Source organism: Mobula birostris, chromosome 5 (genome assembly GCF_030028105.1).
Source record: "Mobula birostris isolate sMobBir1 chromosome 5, sMobBir1.hap1, whole genome shotgun sequence".
Lineage (NCBI taxonomy): Eukaryota > Metazoa > Chordata > Chondrichthyes > Myliobatiformes > Myliobatidae > Mobula > Mobula birostris.
The window spans coordinates 30,246,544-30,263,619 of record NC_092374.1 but is presented as its reverse complement, the minus strand read 5'-3'; the positions used below and the strand labels follow the sequence as shown (position 1 = coordinate 30,263,619).

Here is a 17,076-nt window from a genome sequence, read left to right as displayed (position 1 = left end):
ATCACTCTGTATATTAATGCACTTAGGGGTCCTGCCGCTTACAGAATACTTTTCTCTTATAATTAACCTCTGCTCTTGTGTCCAACTGATCTCTAGCCTTCTGAATCACTTGACTACTTTCCTCACTACCACAACTTGGTCAATTTTTGTTTCATCTGTAAACGTACTAATCAGCCTACCTACATTTTTGTCCAGATCATTTATGTGTATCCTAAGCAGGAGTTTCCAGCACCAAGCGCTGTGGAATGCCACTGGTCACAAATCTCCAACCAAAATAACACCATTCTACCTCTACCCGTTTTTTTCTATAGGCAAGCCAATCTTGAATCCATCATTCAACCAAGTCACTATGGATTCTATGTGCATTAATCTTCTTGATCAGCCTGCCATTAGGGACTTCGTTAAAACCTGTCACTCTCTCATCAATTCTATGCATGGAGGCATATTTACTTGAATTCTGGGTGTATTGTATAACTCTGACTTTTTAAACTTGCATGTGAAATTCAGATCCATCACTCCAGAACAGTACATCCTTCTTTAAAATGGCAATTTTAAAATTCAGATGTTTTCTATTACTTACGTTGTTTAAGGACTGGAAGTTAATCTGGTTTCAAGACCACAACTCAGCAATGGTTTCTGCTCTCTGATTCCATAGGTAATACAGCTGCAAGTAGCTATTCCAGTTTAATCATGTCTTTGTGTACAGGCTGGGTGGAGTTTAATTTTCCCCCTATGAATGTATGGGTTTCCCCTAGGTGCACTGGTTTCCCCCAACATCCCAGAGATATGCTGAATTGTAAAGCTACCCCTACACTTGATAAATATCAAAATGTGTCAAAGGGGATTTGAGAGTCAAGTGGGAGAGTATAGATTACACAGAAATGAGGAAGAAAGGGGATTGTTTGCTGGGAGCTGCCATAAACCTGATGGGCTGAATGGTCTCTTGTGCCATAAAAAGCAAGTTGGATAATAGTTCCAAAGCCTTCCAGAGGCAAAATTTTTAAATTATTCCATTGTTTAAGTCTATCAAACCAATTACAGCAGGGGGAAATGGTGGTGAGACTTGAGAGAATTTATTTTGGAGTCAATGGAGTTGTTTAGGTCTGGAAAGTTAATTATAACAAGAGACGCAAGGCATCAGACGATTAGCTTTCACAGGAAATTCATTTCCTCTTTTGTGATGCCAATGCCAGAAGGACTTCCTTCCGCAACTTCCTCAAGGAAGCCAGAAACAAGAATTTCCCAGATTCCCAATGCATTAACTCAATACAGACAGAAATAGCAAACCAGCTATCCTAGAATGAATGCTTATGGTTCCTGGCAACTTCAGAGCATTCTGGAGCACAGAGGTTCAAGAGTTGGTGTAGCATCTGGCTAAAACTTCTCTTCGATTCATGTATGAAACTGCCAGAAATTATCACCATAACCACAGGAACAAAAACTTCAGCATTTAGATTATGAAGACACGCAGTCCTCTTTTATTGTCATTTAGTAATACATGCATTAAGAAATGATACAATATTTCCTCCGGTGTGATATCACAAAACACAGGACAGACCAAGACTGAAAAAAACTGACAAAACCACATAATTATAACATATAGTTACAATGTGCAACAATACCATAACTTGATGAAGAAGTCCATGAGCACAGTAAAAAGTGAGATGTGGGACATCTGTGTCTCAAATGTCCCACATCTCATGCAGACAGGAGAAGGAAGAAAAACTCTCCCTGCCATGCCCGACCACAATCTGTCTCTGAGTCATCCAAAAACTTCCAGCCTCCGAATCAGCTCTCCGACACCAAGTACTGAGCGCCATCTCTGTCCGGACGATTCGACCTCAATCTCGGTCGCCAACAGCAGGCAAAACTGGGGACTTTGAGGCCTTTCCTCCAGAAGATTCCCGACCGCGCAGTAACGACAGCAGCGAACAAGTGTTTCAGAAATTTCTCCAGATGTTCCTCTGTGTTTTCATGTCCGTCTCCATCAAATCAGAATTGTCCACGGCCCCTATTTAACGGATACGATATCATTTTTCACCGGAGGGCTGCACACGGGCGGCGTGCTGCTCTCTCTCCTCCCGCCGATATTAAACACAAGTCAAGCAAGGTCAGATAGTAAGAAACCATCTAATCTTTATGTACATTTCACTGATCAAAAATGACTTTCTGCAAAATGAGATCATTCACAATGCCTTTCACAATGCCTTTTTCTCATCTTTTTCTATTGGATTATACACTCAGTGGCCACTGAAGTACTGGAAGGGCCTATTCCATGCTGTGTTTCAATAAATAAACAAATAGATAAATAAATTTATTCCATCCACCTGTACATTTTCTTATTAATGCAAATATCTTATCAGCCAATCACGTGGCAGCAAGTTAATGCATAAGTGCATTCACACATGGTCAAGAGGTTCAGTTGTCATTCAGCCCAAACATCAGATTGGGAAGAAATATGATCTATGTGACTTTGACCATGGAATGATTGTTGGTGCTAGACAATGTGGTTTGAGAGGCTAAAAAATACAATTTATAATTTATATTCTATGAGCATGGATGTTAAACAAAAGAAATTGAAGCAAATACTGGAACAGCATTCAGGAGTAGGTATTAACCAAACAGCATTAGGGTGGGTGCCAACTGCTGTAAAACAAGAAGAAGAAAATTAGCCAAACAGACATTTTTGAATGTCTCTATTTATTAAACCTGATAAATACTTTGTACTTGTACTGTGAATAAACATAATTTTGGTATATTGCTCTTGCTCATAGTACAATTGTTCATACATTACGGTATTTATGAACTGTCTTAAAATCCAGAAGCCACAAAAATCAATAAGAACTATTTTGTGGGAAGAAGTAGGGTCCTTGTTCTTCCATTGAAGTCTCACTCTTGTGTTACAAACCAAAATTCTACAATTATACACGTCATTGTACATTGCCCTCCATGGCCATTCTGTTATCAATGCCTCTTTCTCAGTCTACTCCTCAACTTTAGCACTTTCAACTATCACACAGTTGACTGGTCAATAAACATGTCCAGTTTTCAATTTGTAATAATCTAGATTTTATTTTGTGCATAATAAAGCCAGACAGCTCTGATTGGTAGACTTGACATCCTTTCAGTAACTAGCCCTTCTATTGTTCCAGAGGCATTTCAGCCCTGTCCTTCTTATGGTATCGAATTGGTTGGGGCCAAATTCTGAACCCGTTTTGGGAAGTTGTGACCCTGGTGGTGAGGCTGATTTCCATAGTTATTCAGGCTCTTCTCATGTTACTTGGGCTTGGGAATTCCCTGGAAAAATGTACTTCTATCTGGGTATTAAAAGTATCAGCAGGTGGTATGTGTCCCCGATGACACTGGGTAACAAATCTAATTGAAATTGCACTGGTATTGTGCAGATAATGCATCTGAGGCCTCTACCTCCTCTGGGTGATTTTACGATTGATCTTGAATTATACTGTTGGCTCTGCTTCATTCTTTGGTGAGTTAAACACACTATTTGGTATGGATTTTTCACATGCCTGTGCAGATAAATCGCAACAGCTGAATGATACTTGTGTTCTTAGTGCTAATAAATGGCGCTTAACTAAGACTGAAAAGGTGAAAATGAAACTACAACTATTTCCAAACGGCTGAAGGTTTATATTGAATTTGGTTTCAATCCAATTAATATGGTTTCACTGTCAGATACAGCTTCTACTAAATTGAAGCCAGATTGAATTCATTTAGGTGAGTGTGGAGATGCTGTATTAATTCGCATGGATTTAATGTTAAATCATTGGAAGTTGTGCAATATAAATGTTCAAGAAAATATATTTCAGCTCACAATTTAAGAGCCAGGTTACCTCCTGCCTCCTGCAGGATTTAGTATGGCTGATGGTCAAAAAAAGAGAATATTCAGTTGGGGTTTTTCATTTATCTTTGGCTGAGGTAAATCCCATAAGGAGTCCATTAAAGGCGTATGGGTCTGTGAGAGTCAGTGGTTCACCAAGATGGCACCAATAGTTCTGCTATTATTACATCTAAAATCAACCACGATTCTAAACAGTTGCAAATGTATGTAAGCAGGCTACTCTGCGCCACGTTCTCTTAATACTGCTGACACTACAAAACAGCATGTAATACTGTTCATTGAGTGTGAATCTGTTTTTAAGTTAAATGCAATTTCAGCATTGCAAACTGTAACTGCGGCAACCTCAGCCCAAGTAGAAAATTTGTGGAAAATGTCTTATAATTTTACTTTTAACCTATTCTTCACAGTGTTGTATAGCAATACACTGGCAAGAATTTGCAGTATTACTATGGAAGAGGAGGGGAAGAGGAATTATTTAACCCTACGATTGACTGTATGGCATCTTTATCTGTAGTGTCAGGCAGCATCAATGGAGATGAATAAATAGTCGACGTTTCGGGCCAAGACCCTTCATCAGGATGGGAAGAAACTAGAATAAGAAGGTGTGGAGTGGGAGACGGGAAGGAGTGCAAGCTGGTAGGTGATAGGTGAGACCAAGTGAAGGGGAAGGCGGGTGGGTGGGGGAGGGGGAACGAAGAGAAAAGGTTGGAGGTGATAGGTGGAAAAGTTAAAGTGCTGAAGAAGAAAGAATCTGATCACAGAGGGGAATGGACCATGGAAGAAAGAGATGGAGGAGGGCACCTGAAGGAAATGATAGACAAATGACAAGAAGAGAAGTGGTACGAGGGAAGCCAGAATAGGGAATTGAAAAGGAGGAAACAGGGAGGGAAGAAAGATTACCAGAAGTTAAAGAAATCAATGTTCATGCCATCACGTTGAAGGCTACCCTGGCAGAATACGAGGTGTTACTCATTCAATTTGAGAGTGGTGTCATCATGACAGTGGGGGAAGCCCATGTACTGACATCCCAGAATGGGAATGGGATGTAGAATTAAAATGGGTGGCCACTGGGAAATCCTGCCTGATGATCTTGACAGAGCAAGCACCTTCTTCAAATCTTGAAACCCTCCCTGCTAGGTAGTACAGGCCACTTGCAAATCTGAAAAGATATTATAAAAGTGGAATGGGGAGTGGAATTAAAATGGTTGGTCATTGGGAAATCCAGCCTGTTGCAGATGGATTGAAGGTGCTTGAGTGCTTTCAATGGCGGCACAGAGAAGTCCTGTGCAAACAACAAAGCACGCACATCATTTCACAGACTGCCCAGGTTAATTACGCTAAATCAGAATGAAATATCCCCAAAGGACATTTGAAACATTTTTAGATTAATATAGCATTATTTGAACTCAAGTTCTCTCTAATTAACCCAGGCCTCTATGCAGGTAACATGTTTAGCCACCATACTTCATACACAGAGACAAAAAATAAAAAGATTACAGTAACAGGCCTACTTTAAAAATTTATCTCTGAATCAATGGACATTATCTACCTTTTGAATTTTCTTGGATTATTTTCTATGGAACATCAAAGGCTGAGGGGAGACCCAACAGAAATTTGTAAAATTATTAGACACGGTAATGTTTAAGACGCATTTTAGAAAAGCACATGAGCATGTACAAACTGGAGGAATATGGATCGTGTGCAGGGGGTGGAATTATCTTCATTTGGTTTCATGGTCAGCAGAGATGTTGTGGGCTAAAGGGCCTGTTCCCGTGCTAGCCTGTACCCTTCTCTATTCTGTAATCAGCAGATCGTTTGTTCCTCCAGACTCCAACTTCTCCAGTCTCCACTGTAATCTTCAATGTTCTTCCATCAACTGTTCCATCAACTTTCATCAAATGGTTTTGTTTATATCTTTATAAAAGTCTACGTATATACACTCGGTGCACAATTCTTTGAAGGCATGAGGACATGCTGGCAGAATGGTTAATAAAACAAATCCCATGCTGGCTTCATATTGAGGGTGTTTTCTGGAGCTTTATAAAATGCTGGCTAGTCCACAACTTGAGTTGTGATCCAGTTTTGATCACCACTCCTGATGAAAGTTGTAGAGGAGAGGGTACCGCTAAGGTAACTAGATTACTTCCTTGAATGAGGGATTTCAGCTTCAATGCTACACTGGAGAAATTGGGTTAGAACAATTTGAGGTAAAGAAAGCTGAGAAGTGACCTGACTGAGGTACATGGTAATGCTCAGTTAGATGGAATATATAGCAATACATAGTGTTTGACTGAATGATAAAGGGAGCATGAATTTAAAGTGAAAATTAACAGAATGAAAGCAGAAGGATATAATCTTTAGCCTGTGATCTGCAATTATTACGACATTTCCTCTTGTAAGTAAAATTGAAATAGTCAATGAAGGATTGAGTATAAGAGAAAAATATTTTTACGCGAGCCAAGGGGAATAGGCTGACAATAGATGGCTCCTCACAGCTGGCAATGACTTGACGTGTAACCACAATTCAATCACTCAACAAATACAACCCTTGTATATAGCAATTGTTGACCAACTATGAAGCCAAGAGTGTTCCTTCTGAATGTGTCTGACGTCCATGCATGTGCCCTGCCTAGTGAAGAAGCAACAAGATCAAAACTAGAGCAGCTATTCTGAATTTGTCAGTCTTATGGATTTTATTTTGGAACCTTTTGAGAATTGAGAACCCTTCTCCCAGAATACTGTTGGCCAGGAACGAAGCCCACTGTCTCCACTTGAGTTGGCCACCAAATGTTGGCATTGATAATAACACAAACATACTTTAAGGAATATTGAAGCTCAGTAAAGAGTAGTGGTTGAACCTGGCTTTCAATGGATTTCATATTTTAGTCCACCAAAACTAGAATACTTCTGCAATAGCTAGTTGACTGTTAGTAAAGCATTAATTTAAACATATTTGGAGAGGTTTCCTTTAGTATATACATTATGTTGCGGAGGATGTCAGTGAAGTATCTGTTCATTCTATTCCTTCTTCTTGTAAAGTTTAATGGTGGTTGGCTGACCAACATGAGGTGCATTACCACCATTTACTGAGTTGGAGTGTGGAGCAAAGAGACTGGAAGTACACCCACTAAATTCCCACCACCCAATAAAAAAACTCAAATAATATCAAAAGTCTAATGTTTCTCAGAAAGTGAAATACACACTTAAACACATTACAATGGCAGTGATATCTTAACAAATGTTCTATGCTAAAATGGCCAACACGAGAGGGCATAATTTTAAGGGGCTTGGAAGTAGAGACTCCTGGATGGCTACATGGAGCTTAGAAAAATAGAGGGCTAAGGGTAAAGCCTAGGTAGTTCTAAGGTAGGGACACGTTCAGCACAGCTTTGTGGGCCCAAGGGCCTGTATTGTGCTGTATGTTTTCTATGTTTTTCCATGTTAAACTCTGTCTGTCTCAAAGGTCTCAATTTAGCAATTAGGTGTTACCTTTGCACCTCATAGCAACTGCATTCAAACAATATATGCTGTACCATTTCTTAACAAGCCCACTCCTTGTCCATTCTAAATGATAATAAACAAGGACTGAATGTCCTCATAATCTAATCTAACCTAATAATATAATCCTTAAAAAGGAATGTCTGGCATATTAATTCTGAACAAGGAATTATTCAATCTAGTATGTCTAAGACATAAAAGTGTAAGTATAACTTCTGCCCTACTTTTATACTAATCCCTCAGTTGAGTTCCACGGTCCTCGAATTTTTTTTATAAATGCCAGTCTTTCATTTCCTTATCCCGAATTTGTTGCCACAGTGACCAAATAGACTTCATAATTTTAGCTTTCACCTTCCTTTTATGCAAAGGCATCACATTTATATCATTAATTTTAAGTGATTGCTGGAGTAGAATGTCTGCCACCTTGTTTCCTTCAACCCCAACATGGGCAGTGACCCAAAAGAAATGTATCACAAGCCTAGTCCCTGAAACGTCATCACTTGTCAACCAATCTCAAGAAGATTCCTATTCCAATTCAATTTGTTGTGGTATATAGGGCATTCTATAAACATCTAAATTGAAATCTAGCTTTTTGATGTGAATAAATATTTGATACTTATTAGTTTGTAAAAAAGACTTTTCAAATTGAGCAATAATTATTTATAAATTACACAAAATTAGGCCTTGATCCAAAAAGCTTTGGAGATTAATTACATAATTTCTGCAGTTGAAAATTGGATATCTTATTTCTGTCAACTACTTAAACAAGATTGGGTAACCCCGTTTTAAAATTCAGTATAAAGTAGGGTATATGAACAGCGTGGGAGGAAGACTTATGCAGTTTTACAATAACAATCCATTGACATTGCTATGAAAATTGTTTAAGAGGCGGGCGTGTGCATCTATTGTTCGAATACTAATTCCTGAGCGAACTCATAATATAGGGAGGAAGCCTTTGTTTAGCGAAAGACTCCTTCCCTCTAATCAACCAATCTACCTTGTTGGCTGTGAGAGAGTAAAGCGTCCTGCATTGGTTCCATAAACAGTTAAAATAATTCTATGAAATTATAGCTGAGACACATGTATGCAAAATTTTCGAACAATTGGCTAAAATATTTGGGTAAATTCTAACCAGTTTTGTCAAAGAATATTTTGGTAGCTTCAAAAAATTCCCTGAAACAGATTACTTTTAACGTAAAAAGTGAGCAAAATTTCCTTAACTATACTATGATATAATAATAAACTACAATGCAACGTCACCCCTAAGGCACGATTGCTTTAAAAGCCGTGTGCATAATGAATAACAGCAAAGTATTTCAGTCAGTCTTGAGACTGAGGGATTTCAGAACTGTCACATATTAATAGCTTCCTGATGTGAATATTTTAGCTTGGCTTAAACCGTGAATAAACCTCACAAAGTTTTTTTTTGTGCGCGTATAAAAGAGACAGAAGATCTACTATTCTATTCTTCCCTCTTACCAGCACATGATCTGCCATGCCTGCAGCGCAAATCTCTCTGTTGCTCGTTGTCATGGTTACAAAAAGCCAATGGTAAACCAATGGGATTTCTGCAGCTTTGCTGAAAGGGAGCAGCCATTTTGGTTATGGGAATGCATTGGAATAATATTCTTTCTCCTGCAATAAAATCATCTATAGAGGAGGGGAGCTGAGAAGTCTTGAAATCGTGTGTTACACAATACCAGCAAATGCTTAAAAATCAGTCTGATGATTGGTGCTTCTGAACTAAATCTGGGGAGAAAGAAGGAAATAATCTGTAATACGAAGGAACAATTCATTTATCACGGAACACAGGCTGTGTTGTGTGTGGTAGCGGAGCGTTTGGCTGTAATGTTACCTTAACAGTATGACTGTTGTCTACGAGTGCTGACCAAGTAGGAGGGTGTAGCCCTTGCTCTGACACTTTTTATGTACATTGCTGCTTTATTTGGACAGACTCCACTAGAGAAGCAGGTGTGTGATTTATCTGGGCTCCACACAGACTGCAGCCTCTCTGGTTCACATGCTGCACACACTCGGGCTGCCGCGCTTGGGACATCAGCTGTGGAGATCCTCGAATTAAACCTGGTCCGGCTGGTGGTCTGTCGCTCCTTCTCCATCAAGGTAAGGAGAAATTACAACGAGTCTTGCTCCTCGATGGTGGGTGGGAGGGAAGGGAAGAGAAATTCTACATAATTAAGCTCAGAAGCACCCGGATCGTGGAAACATTTGTCCTGGCAGTAATACATCTACTATAACAAAACTGCCGCTCTTTATGCTTCGATATTTATCATTGATCTGGGATGTTTTAATACGATTGATATCTGTAGTTCATGAACCCCGTCACCTTTTCGGGGGTCTCGAACGTCGATCAATGCCGAAACTACCACATATCCGTTGAATGCTTCTCGACGATAAGGAGCTCAAAGAACAATTTGTACTGGGCACTTTGTCGAAATATATGTACAATACTGACCGTCCAATCAAACATTTGGAGCTCTGAGACGTTCAACTGTACATTAACAACCTTGCCCCGAGTAAGGTGAAACCTCATCAAAAATTTAAAACCATAAGAAACATACGACCGTGTTTTATGAACTTAGACCGATGTCTCGATTCTATGTTTCATTTTGTTTTGACTGCGTAAGATGACATTCCTAATTGATAGATATTATCGCTGCAGTGTTTGTTTCGTGCATCTGTTTGCTATAGCCTGAGATGAACCTGTGGTATATGTAGAGACAATAGTATTCGTTCCATCCAGCAATATTGCACTAAGCCACGAAAAAAGGCTTTGACAGTTTTCGCCTGATTAATAGTCAACTAAAACTCAAAATTTGTTTTATTTCTCACTGCAAACTTCACTAAATGGCTAAAGTCCATTTTAAAATATGTAATCTCCGACAGAAAGTAATTAATTGTTCAGTTAACCTTTCTACTAGAATCATTCCCAGATCTGCTCGGGCTGAGTCGTTGTTCGATGCAGGCAATGTACAGCGACAAAGGAAAATTGTCACGAACGCTGCATGCCACTATTTGTTGTTGCCCGAGATGTTGGAACTTGTAGCCAGTAGATGTGTGAAGATATTCAAGATTGTTTAATGTCATTTCCAGTACACAAGTGTAAAGGAAAACGAAATAATTATTACTCCGGATCCGTTACAGCACGCAAAAAAAAGACAATAAGACAAAGAACACGATAATTAAAACAAAATAAATATAAATATATAAGATAACTTGGATAAATTGATTGTATATTCATAAAATGGAACTAGGCACAGGAGTGTCTTGTACATAAGGTGACGGACAGGAAAAGATATTTGCTTTCTTACTCTAGAATAAATATTTAGTTAACTTTTACAAAGAAACAATTGCAGCTTTGAGTTATAGCTGTTTAAACTGCTTGTTGTCCAGATTCTCATCAAGAATAAATGAATTAATTTTGCACATTACCATTAGTACAATATACTGACAAAAGGCCACATACAATTATGTTGATAGACCATTATCCTCTATTATGTAATGTGCTCAATTTCATAATGTCCTGATGAAAGGTCTCTGCCAGAAATGTTGGCTGTTTATTCCTCTCCATAGATGCTGCATGATTTGCTGAGTTCCTCCAGCATTTTGTATGTGTGTTACTCTGACCTTTCATTTTTGGATGTTTAATGCCAATTCAAATGATTGTCTCGTTAATTTGTATCTGAGATTTGGAGGTAAATGTTTAGTTCACTAGTTTATAGTTAAATTTCCAAAATTATATGACATCCAGTACTGATGCTTTGGAATGTTGCTTGACTATCACAATAAAGAGGGCAGTGGCCAACAGAGGAAAGAAAACTGGTTGTGGTTTTCTTGTTGATAAATAATTTGCTTCGAGCTATGGAAATATGCTTTACTCATTGGAAAATTTCCTTGTATATAAGAAATAGTTCTTAAATGTTCAGTTTTGCTGTGGCCTTTTCTCTTATGAGCAAGTATTTTTGGTTCTCTGGGAGCAATAGATTTACCTTTGCAGAGATTTTGCTCATTTTTATGGAAGACTAACTAAATGAGGTAGAATGATGGAAGCCGTAAAGCTGAGTGATCAGTCCTGACTACCAATGCTATCTGTGTGGAGTTTGCATGTTTTCCGTGCGACCACAGATGCTCTGGTTTGGTCCCATTCTCTCAAGGCATGCCAGTTGGAAGGGTTAGTTGGCCTGTGTACGTTGGTGCATGGTGGAATCCAGTGTGGAAGGTGAATTGATGGGAATAAAGGAAAAATAAAGTGCAACTGGTAAAAATAAATGTTTGAAGCGGGCATGGACTTAGTGGATCGAGTTTATGTTCTGTAAGACCATGTTACTGTGATGTCTTGTGCTTGATGTTGAACTCCAACAAGCCCTTCCATCACCTTTTTTTATTTAATTGATTTTTGACCAGATTCACTTCAGTTTAAGTTTGCCAGTCATTCTTAAGGAAATAAAGAAGAATTTGCATTAAGTACTTGGGTACATGGCATCTGTGGAGATGGAATCTAAATTAACATTTCAGGCTGATGACCTTTCATCAGAATGTTCTGAATAGCTGAGTGATCAAATCTCTTATTCTAATTCAAATAATTAATTTTAGTTATCAAACCTGGAATTCCTGAAAATCAGTTGGTTGTTTCCTACTAAAACTGTTCTACCATTAAGAGACTCTCATTCTTAATGTTATATGTTCTCATAAACAAGTCCTCATTCCTTTGTTAAGAGGAACTCTTTACTGGTTTGTTCTTTGTTTTAACATTATGGCACAGGGTTTGCATTTTCATCAAAGTGAAAGTAACACCTGATTTCCTCCACCTCTCACCACTGAGCCAACCACAGAGAAAGGACAGTGCTCATTTTCTCGAACAAAAGTTGTGCTTTCATCATAACACGAGCAAATGCTTTACCCTTTCAAAGGCATTGTATGTTTATTTAAAGATATGCAGGTATACTTATGTTCCTTGTTACCAGGTTCAAGTCCCAGAAAAGAGAAAATTTTTTGATCATCCCTTCAGGACTGAACTCACCTTTTTGCCTGCTGCCTACACACCAACAGATGGACCTAAGTATTAAAGCAGGAGTAGGCCACTCGTTTCCTCAAGCTCGCTCTGTCATTCAGGAACATTTATAGCTAATCTGTTAATAACTTGAACTTTGTCATATTCCTGTCTACCCCAGTAAATCTTTACCCCTTTCCCTATTAATTATTTACCTACCTCTGTCTTCAGATCAATTGTTGTGAAATTTGGGTGATTCAGCTATTTGAATCATAAGGTAATTTAGCATCTTGTCAGCATTGGTGTTATGTCTTGTAAAAGACTGAAGATCTGTTCTCATGAGCCAAGGAATTGTCAGAAATCAACTGATGGTGATTACGTTCTGAGAAGGTGAGAGGGAGATTTCTCTCAATGTGTCACAAGATATTTCTTGCTCAAAACTACGAATAGTAAACAGATTAGTTATTTATTCCACTTACTATTCAGTTGGACTTTATACAGATGGCTGGCATTCCTGCACGCATTACAACAATGTTTGTATTTGCAAAAGAATAAATGTTGCCAAAGCCTTGGGGACATCCGAAGACCATTATTCTTGGCGGGGGAGACTCAAGGGAGACTAAATGAGGCAAGATTGTGTGCAGGGAGGAGGATGTAAAGAGGTTTTAAGGAGAAATGGACACAGTGAATATGTAAAACATTGACAGATGGAATATATTGTGGGAAATTGCTAGCTCATCCATTCTGGTGTATGTAACTGAAAAGGAATATTTTTGAAATGGTGAGTAATTAGTGTTAATGTACCACTGGACCTGAGTGTGAATGTACTTAAAGCCAATGTGCAGTTAAGTTACAGTAGGTGATTCAGAAGGCAAATGGTAAATTGGCCTTTAGTAGAAGATTTGACTACAACGGTAAGGATTGTTTGCAGCAATTATACAGGACTGCACCCACAAGTATAGTGCACAGTTTAGGTTGTTGTGACGAGAATACACATAAATTAAGATGTTTGCTGGCTTGGGCTAGCAACAGTGGCATCAGCAGTTGGTCTGCCACCTGTCCTCAGGGGAGGGAGAGATAAGGAACAATGAAGCAGCATTTGGAGATGTTAATGAAGGAGCCATCAGTCTGGGTATTGTCTGGAGCGGCTCCCCCTTTGAACCCTGAACTGTTTGAAGTGATTGACAGGCGATACTCCAGCAGGGGGATAAAAAGGGACAGGTTCGCTAAGGCAGGACACACACGACACCCAAGGTAACGAGACCCTGGAAGCGGTGCGTCTCTCACAAGTTGGTGGGAAGTACCGGGCCATAAACGCACAGGGTGAAAAGGTACGATCAGCGGGAACCTGGTGTGTGTCCACCTTCGCTTGGGTGCCGGGTTCACTGCAGAGGATCGACTGCATCTGGAGGAGGGGTCACAGTCGGTGACCTCAGGTGACATCACAAAGGACCCGCCCGAAAACTGCTTGTGAGCAATATCGCAGGTCTGTGAGTGGAAGCCGTTCTGAATGATCAGTCGTTCTCGTTCTCTCTCCCTCCCCCCACGTTGTCCATCGCCATGGCAACGATTACTGCACACTGAACTAAATTGGACTGAACTTTGTGTCACCTTGAAATTGGTCATTTACCCCTAGACAATGATAGAGCTTGATTGATGCTGTTATCTTAATTCTGTGCACATGTGTGTTTATCATTGCTGAACTGTTGCATTTATTATCCTTTCGATTACTGTGTTGCTTGTTTCTTTAATAAAACTTCCTTAGTTCTAGTAATCCAGACTCCAACTGAGTGATCCATTTCTGCTGGTTTGGCAACCCAGTTACGGGGTACGTAACATTGTCATGACTCAGAAAGGATGTACTTTCCATAGGGGGAATGAAGACAATTTCCCCTGGATTGTTCCAGGAATATGGGTTTGCCAAAAGAGGAGAGACTTGAGTGAGTAGACCAGGTCTGTGTTCTTCCTTGGTTAAGGACTCTAAGACCAGGGAAGTTGGTTTGAAAATATGGGGCTATTTAGAATTGGGTTGAGGAGAACTAACTTCACACAAATATAGATGAATCTTTGGAATTTTCGACATGGAAACATGCTTGCGCATTGAGTTAATTCAAAACAGAAACTGTTTGATCGATGTCGTGGTATTAAGGGGTTAAGGGCATAGTGCAGGAAGATGAGATAGAAGATCAGCGATGATTTGGATGAATAGTGGAGTAGGTTTATGAAATTTACAGATTTAAGCTCTACATCATTTCAGAAAATGTTAATACCCAAGTTATCATGTTGATGGCAATTAGCCGTTCATGTTGGAGCTTTGTGGTTTGGCAACTCCCATGGTTCAGCATGTTTTGAATCTGTGGTACAAACTTGTACTAATTAACTAATTAAACCCTAACTAAGATCTAAAATTAACTACTATTTGTTTTAGTGTGTGATTAATTAACCTACTGATGTGACTTTGGCACTATCAGCTGATAGAATTTTTGACCTTAGAATCTTTGGGTTACAGGCATTTCTCAAAAACCTTGCATAACATGGGCCATTTCTATGCTTAAGGAATACTTTTGTTCAGAGGAAGATGACTGGGCCCCTTTTCTGGGTCTGGCAGTAGTTAAGTCACATGGGTGCTGGACTGGAGAGTTTCATCTTGCTGTGTCTTTTGATGATCCAGAGCACACTACCACCTGTACTCCCCATAAACGTTAACCCAAAGGTGAATATTGGCCAGCTTACACTTGCAAGGAATGATGAGGGGTGATCTTCAAAATTATGAAGGGCTTTGTGGAGTGATTCCAAGAGAATATTTCCACATGTGAGGAAGAACATATCTAAAACTCTTGATACAAGATTTTCTTAAGAATATTGTATGGGGATTTGGAACATAATTCTTTACCATGAGTACTGAGAATCTATTGAGAATCGTGAGATCCTGTCACGATGGACACAGAGAGGATGTTCCTTATCGCAGAAGAATCAAGGTCTCGGAATCACCGTTTTTTAAAATAAGTGCTAGGCAATTTAGAACAGATGAGGTAATTTTTTTGAGTGCCAAAAATCTTTGGAACTCTTTCTCAATGGACAATGAAAGCAATATATTTAAGTATTTTTAAGATAGAAACAGATGGATTCTTGATAGGCAAAGGAGTGAAAGGTAATTCTGGGTAGACGCAATATGGAATTGAGCTTCACATCAACCATGATCTTATTAAGTGGTAGATGAGGTTTGAGGAGCTAAAGTGGCATGTTCCTGCTGTTAGTTTGCATGATCAAATGTGCCTGCTTTGAACTCCAGATCAGAACCTACTTTCTGTAAGCAGCCATTTGGTTCTTTTAATTGTTGTGGTTGTAAGTCTCTCATTTGTCCTCAGTGTTACCACCCAGGTATGATAGTGCTATACATGAGGTGAAGGTCTGTATATTTTTCTCCAAGGAAGTATCTGTTCTGCTCTTCCTATTTCCCTTGTGCCCCACACTATGCTGGTGGACAAAAGACATTTACTAATATTTTTTTCCTCTGTTTCCTGCATCAGTTTACTGCATTCTGAATGTGTACCGACATTTTTCTTAAATTGAACTTCAGTCAAGGGTATAACAAAGATGGTACAAATGATAACTATGCCTATGCGCATCTTTGTTTCGCAAAAGTTAACAGTTTCTGATAATTATTTCTGTCCTTCTGTGCACAATGTGCTTTCAATGTGGTTCGAACTACAGGAGGCAAATAATATAAAAACACTCTTCTAATATTTGTTAGTATGTGATGAATACAAGGTAAACTAACAAAGTTATTAATAGTGTTGAGAAACAAAAATGGAATTTATTGGTATTAGCATGGCACAGATGATAAAAATGAACCTTAAAAAGTCAGAGCACCTGAAAGTTGTGGCTTAATTGCAATGAGTCAGTTTTTAAAGTAATTGATTTGGCATTGTGTTCCTGTTGTAATGCTTCTGGGTACGTGTCTTAATTGTTCTCTTCATTCAGATGGTTGAGGTGCCTGCCAGACATACCCAGGTGCGTAATTAATATATGCAAATAGGCATCCTAATTGTAATTGGGTTCCAGACCCAATTTCTCAGTAAAACCTCGCGGGATCAGCATCAGTTATTGACTGATGCACTTGAAGCCCCCTCAGATTAATGGGTCAGGATCCGTCCATGAATGAGTGTTCAGCTTGGAATTTGCTTCTATTTTTGCTTATTTATTTCCATCAAACCCTTGGGTTACTACAGGCGCTATTTTCACTTCCTTTGTTGAGACTGCTGTTTTAAATAGTGTCTATCTACTCATCCTAATTGGAAAGACTGTAATTATAAGGGGAGTTCATGGGAGGGCAGTGAGTGGGATAGAGGTTGTTTAGTTGCCTGTGGATTTTTCCCCTAGCTCGTACACCCCATAAGTCAAGTGTGACTTTCTGAGATAGAATTCAGCACAGTGCCATCTGTTGTTAATCTTAGCAGCCATAGTTTGCCAGCGTCTATCATGATAAAGTCTGTATCCTTTTTGTTGTTGATTTTTTTTAAAAACAAAGATGTTGACTATGACTTCGGCTACTTCAAGGCTATCTGTAGTGCACAAGTGAGGTACCAGGCTGACAATGGGAAAGGTGATGTGTTTGTCAGCCTGGCATCATGTTTACTACAGGTCAATCGAAGGATCTCCAAAGTTTCTGTCTAGCCTGGTGTTAAAAGCATTACTGACTGTATTTTTG

At 39.1% G+C, this 17,076-nt stretch overlaps 1 protein-coding gene across 11 annotated transcripts in view; it reads left to right on the top strand.

Annotated features, from left to right (window-relative positions):
• LOC140197591 (sorbin and SH3 domain-containing protein 2-like) overlaps nt 1–17,076 on the top strand; it is a 369,773-nt gene that overhangs the window by 77,591 nt on the left and 275,106 nt on the right. For 3 of the 11 annotated variants that reach the window (XM_072257763.1, XM_072257761.1, XM_072257759.1), the window contains exon 1: nt 8,936–9,478. The exons of 1 other annotated variant lie outside the window; for it this stretch is intronic. The gene's annotated coding sequence lies outside the window, so the exon portion shown is untranslated. Of the gene's footprint in view, nt 1–8,847; nt 8,909–8,935; nt 9,479–17,076 lie in introns of those variants that run through there. 7 more of the 11 variants (XM_072257766.1, XM_072257765.1, XM_072257762.1 and 4 more) reach the window with 5 other exon arrangements.